Below are 12,098 nucleotides of genomic sequence, written 5' to 3'. Positions count from 1 at the left end.
CTTATCATGCACAGCCTTCATCTTCTCTTTGTATCGCCTGGAGTTGTCATATGCTTCTAAGCGAAGGTTCTCTAATTCTGCTAGTTGCAGCTTCCTTTCAGCACCAGCTTCCTCAAATCCCATGTTGCACTCCCTCGCAGCCTAGAAAACCTTGTGTTCCACTTCTACTGGAAGGTGGCAAATTTCCGTACACTAAGCGGAAGGGGCTCATCCCAATGGGTGTCTTGTACGCTGTCCGATATGCCCAGAGCGCATCAACAAGTCTGGTGCTCTAGTCCTTCCTATGAGGCTTCACTATCTTCTCCAGAATAAGCTTTATTTCTCTATTAGATACTTCTGCTTGTCCATTGGTCTGGGGATGATAAGCTGTTGCTACTTTGTGAACTATCCCATGCTTCTTCAGTAATCCTGCTAGTCTCCTGTTACAAAAGTGAGTGCCTTGATCACTCACGATTGCTCGTGGTGATCCAAAGCGACAGATAATATGGTTTCTAACAAAGGAAACAACAGTGTTAGCATCATCAGTACGGGTAGAAATTTCTTTCACCTATTTAGAAACATAATCTACAGCTAACAGTATATAAAGATAATTAGAGTTTGGAATTGGACCCATGAAGTCAATGCCCCAAACATCAAAAATTTCATAGAAAAGCATAATCTGTTGAGGCATTGATAAACCACTATTTTATGGTTTATCTTGTGCTCAATTGAGTAGATTTTATCAATCTTTCATACACTTATTCATATGATTTGCATGAGTTTACGTTTTCCTTCCTGATTTTGTGCTATGATTGAAAACATGCTTCTTTGGTCTTAACTTTGATATGTTTAATCTTCTCTTATTACCATTCGATGTCTTGATATGTGCGTTAAGTGATTTCAGAGATTACAGGGCAGGAATGACTTAGAGAATGGAAAGGAAGCATGCAAAAGTGGTAGGAATACAAGAAACTGAAGGAACTACTAAAGCTGTCCAGCCTGACCTTCTGGTACTAAATCGACCATAACTTGAGCTACAGAGGTCCAAATGAGATGGTTCTAATTGCGTTTGAAAGCTAACATCCAGGGCTTTGCAACGATATATAATTTTCCATAGCTGCCCTGAAGTCAGATGATGCGAACGCGTGGATCACGCGGACGCGTGACCTGGCAGAAACGCAATCCATGCAAACGCGTGGACGACGCTTCCGCGTCACCTTTCCGCGACCTGAACGTAATAGAAATTGTTGGGGGCGATTTTTGGGCTGTTTTTGACCCAGTTTTCAGCCCAGAAAACTTAGATTAGAGGCTATAAAGTGGGGGAATGCATCCATTCATGAAGATGTCTTCCATTATTCACTTTTCATAATTTAGATGTAGTTTTTAGAGAGAGAGGCTCTCTCCTTTCTCTTAGGATTTAGTTTTAGGATTTAGGATTATTTCTTCTTCATCACAGGTTCAATGTTCCTTTAATTTATTTTTTTACTTTTATTTTATTACTTTAATTGATATTTATCTTTTCAATTTAGCTTATAAACTTTTCCATGTTAGATTTGAATTTATGTTTAAACGTAATTTGAGGTATTTTAGATTTATGATTGCTTTATTCTATTTATGATGTTTTTAATTTAATTTAGATATTTTCTTTCTTTTGGCTTTGGTTAAGTAATGGGTAACACTTGAGTTGTCAAACTCAGCAGTGGTTGAAATTAGCAAATTACTAATTGATCTAGATCGCTCTAAAGCTAGTCTTCCCACAGGGATTGACTAGGACTTGAGGATCAAACTAATTAGTCCACTTGACTTTCCTTTGCTTTAGTAAAGGTTAACTAAGTGGGATTAAAACTCAATTCTCATCACCATCGATAAGGATAACTAGGATAGGACTTCCAATTCTCATACCTTGCCAAGAGCTTTATTAGTTATTATTTTAACGACTTGTTATTTTACATTACTTGTTCCTCATTTTAAAAACCCGAAACAAAATTCTACCTTTTCCATAGCTAATAATAAATCATACCTCCCTGCAATTCCTTGAGAAGACGACCCGAGGTTTAAATACTCGGTTATCAATTTTATTGGGTTTGCTTAAGTGACAAACAAAACTTTTGTAAGGAAGGAATTCTTGTCGGTCTAGAAGCTATACTTGCAACTGGAATTTGTTTTTAGAAAATTCTAGATCGTGCGAGAGTTTTGTTCTTTAGGCATCTCATCCCTCTTGGATATATTACCAAACCTTTGGCAAGGGGAACAAGATTTACAAAAAGCAGCAGCATTTTTAAAAAGAATAGGCCACCAGAATCCACAGTCTAAAATTTTTTTAGCTGTTCTTTGAGGGCCAAAATGTCCTCCACTCTCAGAAAAATGGCAGGCCTCTAAAATGGACTGGAATTCTGATTGGGGCACACACCTTCTAATTACCTGGTCAGCACCACACCTCCATAAGTATGGGTCATCCCATATATAATATTTGGACTCGCTTTTCAACTTGTCTCTTTGATGCTTAGTAAAATTATGAGGGAAAGTATGGCTAACTAGATAATTAGCTACATGTGCATACAAAGGAACTACTTCAGATACTGCATGTAAGCTATCAAATGGAAAAGCATCATTGATAGGAGTTGAGTGATCCTTAATGTGCTCAAGGCGACTCAAGTGGTCTGCCACTAAATTCTGGTTACTACTCTTATCCTTAATTTCTAAATCAAATTCTTGCAGCAACAGTACCCAACGTATCAACCTTGGTTTGGACTCTTTTGTAGCTAATAAATATTTTAGAGCTGCATGATCTAAGTACACTACCACCTTAGTACCAAGTAAATAGGCTCGGAATTTATCCAGAGTAAAAACAATAGCCAGAAGCTCTTTTTCAGTGGTGGTGTAATTAGACTGAGCAGCGTCTAAGGTCTTAGACGCATAAGCAATTACGAAAGGATCCTTACCTTCGCGCTGAGCCAGTGCCGCTCCTACTGCATGGTTGGATGCATCACACATAATCTCAAAAGGCTGGCTTCAGTCTGGTCCTCTCACGATTGGAGCTTGAGTCAGGGCGATCTTCAGCTTATCAAATGCTTGCATGCAATCCTCACTTAACTCGAACTCAATATCTTTCTGCAGTAGTTTGGATAAAGGCAATGCTACCTTACTGAAGTCCTTAATGAATCTCCTGTAGAAACCTGCATGGCCAAGGAACGAATGGACTTCCCTCACGGAGGAGGGGTAAGGTAAACTATAAATGATATCTACCTTTGCTGGATCTACAGAAATACCAGTATTAGAGACAACATGTCCTAGAATAATCCCTTGTTTTACCATAAAGTGACATTTTTCAAAATTCAATACAATGTTTGAACTAACACACCTGTCTAATACTCTAGCTAAACTATCCAAGCAAAGGTTAAAGGAATCACCATATATGATAAAATCATCCATAAATACTTCCATACATTTCTCAATAAGATCCGAGAAGATACTCATCATGCATCTTTGGAAAGTAGCCGATGCATTACATAAGCCAAAAGGCATTCTCTTATATGCATACGTTCCAAAGGGACATGTAAAAGTAGTCTTCTCCTGATCTTCAGGAGCTATATGAATTTGAAAATAACCTGTATAACCATCTAAAAAGCAGTAATGGGATTTACCTGACAGGCGATCAAGCATCTGATCAATAAATGGCAAGGGGTAATGATCTTTGTGAGTGGCTTGGTTGAGACGCCTGTAATCAATGCAAACCCTCCATGAATTCTGTACTCTAGTTGTCAGGAGCTCTCCATGCTTATTCTTTACTGTTGTGACTCCAGACTTCTTGGGCACCACTTGCACTGGATTGACCCATTCACTATCTGAGATGGGGTAAATGATATCTGCTTCAAGTAGCCTGGTTACTTCTTTCTTGACAACTTCTAAGATGGTGGGATTCAATCTTCTTTGGGGTTGATGGACAGGCTTTGATCCTTCTTCTAAGAATATTCTGTGCTCACAAACTTGAGGGCTGATGCCTACTATATCCGCCAAGCTCCACCCAATTACTTTCTTGTGTCTTTTCAGCACACTAAGCAGCTGCTCCTCTTGTTGGGAAGTGAGTTCCCTTGCAATGATAACTGGGAACATCTGATTATCCTCAAGGTAAGCATACTTGAGGTGTGGAGGAAGGGGCTTCAATTCCAATTTCTGCTCATGGTTAGGCTCTGGATCATCTGGAGCTAGTGATAATGGTAAAGTGTCCTCATTGTGTTCAAAAGGTGTCCCCACACTTGGACCTTGCTCCATGTGCTTCTCTTCTACTTCTTTTTGGTGAACTTTAGCTACAGTTTCATCAATGATATCGCACTAGAAGATAGAATGATCTTCCGGAGGGTGCTTCATAACTTCATTTAAAATGAAACTCACTGCTCTGCCATCTATTTCAAAGGAGTAAGTTCATGAGAATGCATCCAGCTTGAACTTCGAAGTCTTCAGGAATGGTCTTCCAAGCAGGATTGATGATGGTCTTCCTGAGTCATTAGGGGGCATTTCCAGGATATAGAAATCAATGGTAAATGTGAGCCCCTTAATGCTCACTAATACATCTTCAGCAATTCCAACTACTGTAATAATACTTTTATCTGCTAACACAAAACGAGCTGCCGACCTTTTTAAGGGAGGGAGCCTCAAAGCATCATATATAGACAATGGCATTATACTAACACACACTCCTAAATCATACATGCAGTAAGAAAATATTACACCTCCAATGGTATAGTTAACCATGCATGGACCTGGATCACTACATTTTTCAGGTATGCCTCCCATTAAAGCAGATATAGAACTACTTAAAGGAATAGTTTCTAATTCATTAATTTTGTCTTTATGTATGCATAAATCTTTCAGAAACTTTGCATATTTAGGTACTTGTTGAATAACATAAAAAAGGGGAGCAGTTACCTCAACCTTTTTAAAAATTTCTACCATTTTGGGATCAAGTTCCATCTACTTTCTGGACTTCCTTGCAAGGTGTGGAAATGGAATAGGAATGGCGCCACTTGCAGCTTCTGCTTCCTTTGGTGCTCCATTCCTTGGCTGAGCTACTTCTTCTTCAACCTTGTCTTGTACTTCCTCTTCCTCTTCAGCATCTTCCACTTCAACTATGTCTTCAACTGGGGCGTGTTCTAGTGGGCTTGGCTCCTCCTGGTTCCTCTCTTGCAGTGTGGTTTCGGACCTCAAAGTGATGGCATTGATGCCACCTTTGGGGTTAGGTAAGGGTTGAGAAGGAATTCCACTGGAGCTTGAAGGCTGGTTGGTGGAAGTAGGTAATGAATCTATCCGGGAGACGAGAGCTTGTAAAGTGGCATTTAGATCATTTAAAGTAGAGTTCAGTGTAGTATGCATGTCTTGTTGTCCTTGTGCAAGAGAACGAAACATCTTGTCATTTGATGAGGAAGGAGGATAAGTGATATGAAGGGCCTGTTGTTGGTTGTGCTGGGGTCCTTGTGATTGCCTTAGGTGAGGAGCTCTGTAAGGCTAGTTCTGATTCTGCTGTCTGTTGTTGTTATTCCACCTCTGATTTCCATTATTGTCTCTGCTTCCTCTGCTATAGTTGTCCTTCCAGCCATGGTTGGAATTATCTCTCCAACCCTAGTTGGAGTTGTCCTGCCACCCTTGGTTATAGTTCCCACCTTGGTTGTAGTTGCCGCCTTCTTGATTGTATCCTTCATTCGGGCGGTCATAGAAGTTATGAGTAGCTGCCATAGTGTTGTCTTCTTGTTGGAGCTGCGGGTATTCATCAGTATAATGACTATAATCAGCACAGATTCTGCATACTCTTTGGGGGACCAACTGTTGGCTTTGTTGTGGTGGGGGAGGCTGAGCTTGTTACTGATTCAATTGCATCTGTTTCAGTAGGTTGGTCATTTCACATATAGCTTGTGTGACGGCAGTAGTCTCACTGCTAGAGGAAACCTCTGCAACAACCTTTGACTGGCTATTTCTGTGCCTGTGATTCCTAGTGGACTCAGCTAGATCGCTGATCAATTGCCATGCTTTATCTGCGGTCTTGTACTTCTTCAGAAATCCATTACTAGCACCATCTAATGTAGTCTTATCCCAAGGCTTCATGCCTTGAGTGAAGTAGCTGATTAACACTAGCCTGTCAATCATGTGATGGGGGCATGCGTCCAGAAGGTTCTTGAAGCGCTTCCAGTACTCATAGAGAGTTTTTTATTCACCTTGAACAATGCAGGAGATCTCTTTTCTCAATCTATTTGTAACTTCAGCTGGAAAGTATTTTTCCAAAAATTCTCTCCTGAGTGTATCCCAGTTGGTAACAGTTGCTGCGGGTTGGGAGTAGTACCACTCCCTCGCCTTTCCTTCAAGAGAAAATGGGAAGGCGGTTAACAGAATAGAAGTTTCATTTGCACCATGACTCCTAAGAGTAGAATAAGCTGTCTGAAAATTCCTAAGGTGCTTGATAGGCTCCTGAGCAGGTAAGCCATGAAACTTGGGCATCAAGTTGATTAGTGCAATCTTCAATTCAAAATCTTCAGCCAGATTTGGATGATGCACTTGATACGGTTGCAGTGTAAAATCTGGGGCTCCAGCTTCCTGGAGAGTAATCCTCCTAGGTGCTGCTATTCTATCTGCACGTGAATCAACTGAATCAGTAGTAAAGGAGCTTATTTCTTCCTCAGATGGCAGTTCAGATTCGCCCTCAAATGAGACTGGTGAATCGATAACAATCACTTCACCACCCTCAGAGGCTAACCGACGCCGAACTTGCCTAATACGTAAAATAGTTCTTTCAATTTCAGGATCAAATACGGCTAAGCTCGGATCAGGCAATGAACGCGTCATTCAATGAAAGAAACATACATCTCATGGTATTAAAATAAAATAAAATATGCAAATAAAAATAAAAATATGTACACTAATTAATAATTTAGCACCTATTGCAACTCCCCGGCAACGGTGCCAAAAATTGACGAGAGGACGTAAGTCGGCCAATTAAGAAATCAATATAGGAAATACGTTGCGAGTATAGCTCTTAACCAGCTAAAATCCACCTCATCAATTTAAAAAGGTTGTCACAAAATTAGAATAAAAAAACTGGGAGTATGAGTCCCAGGTCGTCTCCCAACGAGTTGCCAAAAAGGGTGCTAATTCATTAATCAGAAGTTTCCAAGAAATTTTGAGAGTTGAATGACAGAAAAATAAACAATTGTAAATAAGTGCAATGAAAATTAAAAGGAATTTATATTATTCAAAATAAAAAGCCTTGACTGGGGGAATGATTAATTGGAAGTTCTATCCTTGTTGGAATCCTCTCAAGTGTAGTATAAAGAGGTTGTTATTTTCACTTAGTTAACCCTTACTAAATAAAGGAAAGTCAAGTGATTGAGCTAACTCTTGTTCGCAAATCCTAGTCCTCTTCCTTGGGAAGGTCTAGTGTTAGTAAATACAGAATTAGCCAACAACTTTCAATTTAACTAATCACTTGCGCATTCCAACTCAAGTGTCTCCTCTTAATCAACCCCATGTCAAGTTGGGAGTCGACTCCTTCAACATGGATACCGTCTTTGTTATTGGGAGTTTGGAATAGAAAAGAAACATGATAATTTATATAAAATAGAGATTGAAAATTAATTAAAAGTAAAAGTAATCCTTTGCATTAATAAATTCTAAAAATAATCCAATTGTAACTCTAAACAAGAATTAAGAATATGGAATAAATAAATAAGGAGTAAGAAAACAAACTAGAATAGTATCTTCAATGGAGGTGATGACTCTTCAATATCCAAAGCAAAAGCAATAAACTAGGAAACTATGAATGTAAAAGAAAACCTAGAGGAAGAGTAATTTCTCTCTTGATTCAGATCTAAAAACCTAAAACTATGCTAATGAAAATTTGTCTTGAGTCTCTGCACGTTCCCTGGCTCTAGTCTGTGTTTCTGGGCCAAAAACTGGGTCAAAACTAAGCCCAAAATCGCCCCCAGCATTTTCTGTTATATCTGTAGATCACGCATGTCATGCGTACGCGTCAGTCACGCGTGCGTGTCATTTGGCGAATTTCCTTGTCACGCGTATGCGTCAGTCACACGCACGCGCCATCTTGCAGAACTCCAATCCACGTGTTTGCGTCAGGCACGCGCACGCGTCGCTGCAAATTTCTTCATATCGCACGCTCACGTGAGCCATGCGCACGCGTCGATGCTCGCTAGTTATCTCCATAGTTTCTTGTGTTCCTTCCATTTTTGCAAGCTTCCTCTCCATTCTCTAAGCCATTCCTGCCCTATAAAGCCTGAAACACTTAACACATGGATCACGGCATCGAATGGTATAAAGGAGAATTAAAATATACAAATTAAAGATCTCTAGGAAGCAAGTTTTCAACCATAGAACAAAACTAAGAAGGAATTATAAAATGATGCAAATCATATGAATAAGTGGGTAAAGTCTTGATGAAACCACTCAATTAAACACAAGATAAACCATGAAATAGTGGTTTATCAGTGTTCCTATATTAAGTAGATTTTCCACATTCATAGGAGTACATTTCTGTTTTTGCTTTACGACTATGATATTTTTTGGGCATTTCTAATAATATCCAGTCTTATTCCTATTTTTCCATTTCTAATTTCTGGAATTTTAGCCCCGATTAGCAAAGGGCCCGAAAAACTTTCTAGTTATGAATCGGGAATAGAACCAATGGGTGATGCTTGGTTACAATTTTGAATCTATTATTATATGTTTGCTCTAGTTTTTGTTGTTTTTGATGTTGAAACGGTTTTTCTTTATCCCTGGACAATAGGTTTTGATATATTGGGGATATCCGTATTTATAGAAGCTTTAATTGTCGTGCTTTTCCTAATTGTTGGTTCAGTTTATGCATGGCGAAAAGGAGACATGATTTGTTGCCATACTCTAGTCTCCATAATCAATGCATGGACCGAGATGCTCTTGGGTTTACACTTGCTTGCCCCATAGATCCACTTGCTTCCAGGCTAAGCAACGACTTTAAGGATAGCATCCCAGTCAAAAAGATATCTCTTGTGGTCAAATTCTGCTTTTATTGATAAGCACCCATCCCATTCAGACTTGATAAAAGGTCAAGTGCTTGTTGAATAGTGGCTTCAGATATTGGGACTTGCTTCCGACGTAAATAAATTGACTCAAGGGTGGGTGTATGATAATTGGTGTAGAATTCATCCACCCAAGATAGGTTGGCTTCGCTCACCTCCCGATTTAAGAATCCCCAATGCCGCCTCTCAATGCGGTCCACCACAAATTAAGCTAAGTGCTCCGGAACAAGTAGGAGGCACTCACAGTGGTGATTTCTATCAAGCAACTTAGAGTACATCCGCTTACCATAGCGATTGGAAAATCTTGCAGGATCATTTGCGGAAACTTCTTTCTCTGTCTCATCAATGTGGTTGGCCATCTTTGGCCGCTTAGGAGGTGGCGTCTTGATGGTTGGCTTGGGAGCTCGCGCCTCACTGAGCACTTTCTGAGTTGCTGCTTTGGTAGGCATCTTTTTAGAAGCTTTCTCCTATCCTTTCTTGGTGGCCATCCTGAAAAGGAAGAAAAAGAAGAAACATTAAGCTTAGAGAGAAAGACACCGAAATAAAGAAAGTGCAAGCGAAAAATAATGCCAACAAAGAGTAAGGGATCTCAAGTACATGGTAGCTACACCATGTAAGTGAGAAATCAACAAAAGTATTGAGGCATATCACTAGCACTTGATGTAAGAATGAAGGAAGTACACAAGTATAAAGCATGAAAAGAGCAATCTCAAGCATCAATGTCAACAATGATGAACACATGCAAGATTAGTTAGGACATGAGAAAAGTATTGATTCAAACTAACTCCAAGACAATAAAACACAAAAATTAAAGAAGATGGAGTTAGAGAAACTACTAATTCTTGCATGGTGTTATAAGGATAGCAAGCCATAAACAATAAAAATTTGATCATGAAAAAGAGTAAAAAATCGGATCAATGCACAAGGAATGCAAGTGTTATGAAAAGCCATAAACAATAAAGATTAAGTATGTCAATTATTTGTTGGATTACTTATTTGGAGAAGAAAAAGGGGGCGAATTGAAGTCAAAGTTGTCCAAGTGCATAAAGTTACTTTATCAGCAATACCAAAGTTCTGAGGAAGCAAGTGAAGCTGATATGCAAGATGTTTAAGCCAACAACATTAATACTGATGTTCATAGCATGGGCTTTTTTCTGCAAGCAACAGGTTGTAGAACAAATACAATATCTGAACTTGATAAATATTTATAAGAAGAATGCGAGCCATACTCCCATAAGTTTGATATCCTAAATTGGTGGAAGGTCAACTCAACCCGATTTCCAATTCTTGAAAATATGGCTTGTGAGGTATTGGCTATACCTCTTTCTACGGTAGCTTCAGAGTCTGGATTTAGTATTGGAGGAAGAGTCCTCGATCCATACTGCAGTTTCTTAACACCTAGAATGGTAGAGGCCTTAGTCTGCACAGGAGATTGGCTTAAGGAAGATCTTTTCTCTGCTTTAGATGATGATGATGGTGAAGTTCTTCAGCAAATTGATAAAGGTATAAAATTTTTTTCATATTAGTTAACAATTAAAAGTTGTTAAATATAGACTTAATAATTAATTTATTTTCCTTGACAGATATATTTTCCTCTAATGATAGTACTTATTCTATAGCGGCATCAATTGATAATCTTGATGATGACTAAGTATGGTTAGTATTCACATTTGTTGACAACTTATTAAAAAATAGAAACAAGATGAATACTTGACGAATTGATTTCCAATATTTGTTGACACATAAATAGATAACCTGTTATTTGTGTATTTAGATGTTATTTTTCTTATTGTTTGAATTCTAACATGTTCCTATGTTAGGGTATTGGATACCCAAAAGGCTATGATCAATTTGATAGTGTTCTTATGTGTCTTCTTCGAAGAATTTTGGATGATAATAAGCGGGTTCAAGAGGCTGCTTGTTCAGCTTTTGCAAACACTTGAAGAGGTTCTGACTATGATATCTGTTTGTTTGTATCTTAATGAATCATATTCAGTTATCCAATTTACTTAATTTTATGTATCGCCCACATTTAGTTTACTTCAAACAGGAGACTGTAGAAGAGTTGGCACCATGATTAGAAATTATATTGAAGCACCTGATGCTAGCGTTTGGGAAATATTAGGTTGTGGTTGTTTGATATATTTGTAGATATATTTTGTTATTTGTAGATATATTTTCTTCAAAGGTTGTGGTTGTTTGATGAATTTGTTGGCATCTTTTGATATTTTGTGGTTGTTGTTTTAAGGAGATTTTTTAGTGGTATCATTTTAATGTTTTGAAAATGATTAAATGTTATTTAGATTAGCTATTGTCATTAGATTTATAAAGAACCAAATCCTAGTTGTAATGAACTTATATAATTTAAAAGGCTTTAGTATTAATTTTACTTTTAAAAAAATTATGGTTTGAAAATCAGATTTTCTAAAAACTGGTTTTAAAACTGGATTTTTGGTTAAAAAATTTGGTTTGGAAATGGATTTCTAAAAACTGGTTTTAAAACTAATTTTTTGGTTAAAAAATCTGGTTTTAAAATTGAATTTTAAAAAAAATAGATTTTAAATTTGGATATTAAAAAGCCAGATTTAAAATCAGATTTTAAATTTGGATACTAAAAAAGTATATTTAAAACCGGATTTAAATATTAAAACCGGTTTAAAATTGATTTTTATTTTTTCAAATTGGTTTAGAATCGGTTTCTCTTTTTAATCCGGTTGCAGTTTGATTTTATGAACCATAAAACTGATTTTAAAGTAGATGTAGTTTGGATTTTTAAAAATCCAAAGCATGTCCACCCCTAGTGACTTGTGTCTTGTATCTTGTGTCTTGTGAGAATGGGTTGATTTATTTTCAATAAAAAAATAAATAAAATCTTTTCTTTTTCTCAAAAACGTTTAGTTTTAAGTATTCTTACAAAAGGTTTCCTATCATTGTCTTCAAAGTTCAAAGAGAACTTACTCATTATATTTTAACATGCAATAAAACTCTACGACAAAAAAAAAAATACTTAACTAAGTCTAACTAAGTTGTTATAACAATTTTTTAAATTACGCGCCTCCTTCT

At 37.6% G+C, this 12,098-nt stretch overlaps 1 non-coding gene across 1 annotated transcript; it reads left to right on the top strand.

Moving 5' to 3' along the window:
- The first annotated feature begins 6,115 nt into the window (after positions 1-6,115).
- LOC148577072 (small nucleolar RNA R71) lies at positions 6,116-6,219 on the top strand. The gene has a single exon (XR_015904355.1). It is a non-coding gene; the product is annotated as a small nucleolar RNA R71 (small nucleolar RNA).
- Positions 6,220-12,098: the final 5,879 nt, after the last annotated feature.

This window comes from Arachis ipaensis, chromosome B1, assembly GCF_059453495.1.
Source record: "Arachis ipaensis isolate K30076 ecotype BB chromosome B1, ASM5945349v1, whole genome shotgun sequence".
Classification (NCBI taxonomy): Eukaryota; Viridiplantae; Streptophyta; class Magnoliopsida; order Fabales; family Fabaceae; genus Arachis; species Arachis ipaensis.
This window is presented reverse-complemented; position numbering and strand designations above follow the sequence as displayed.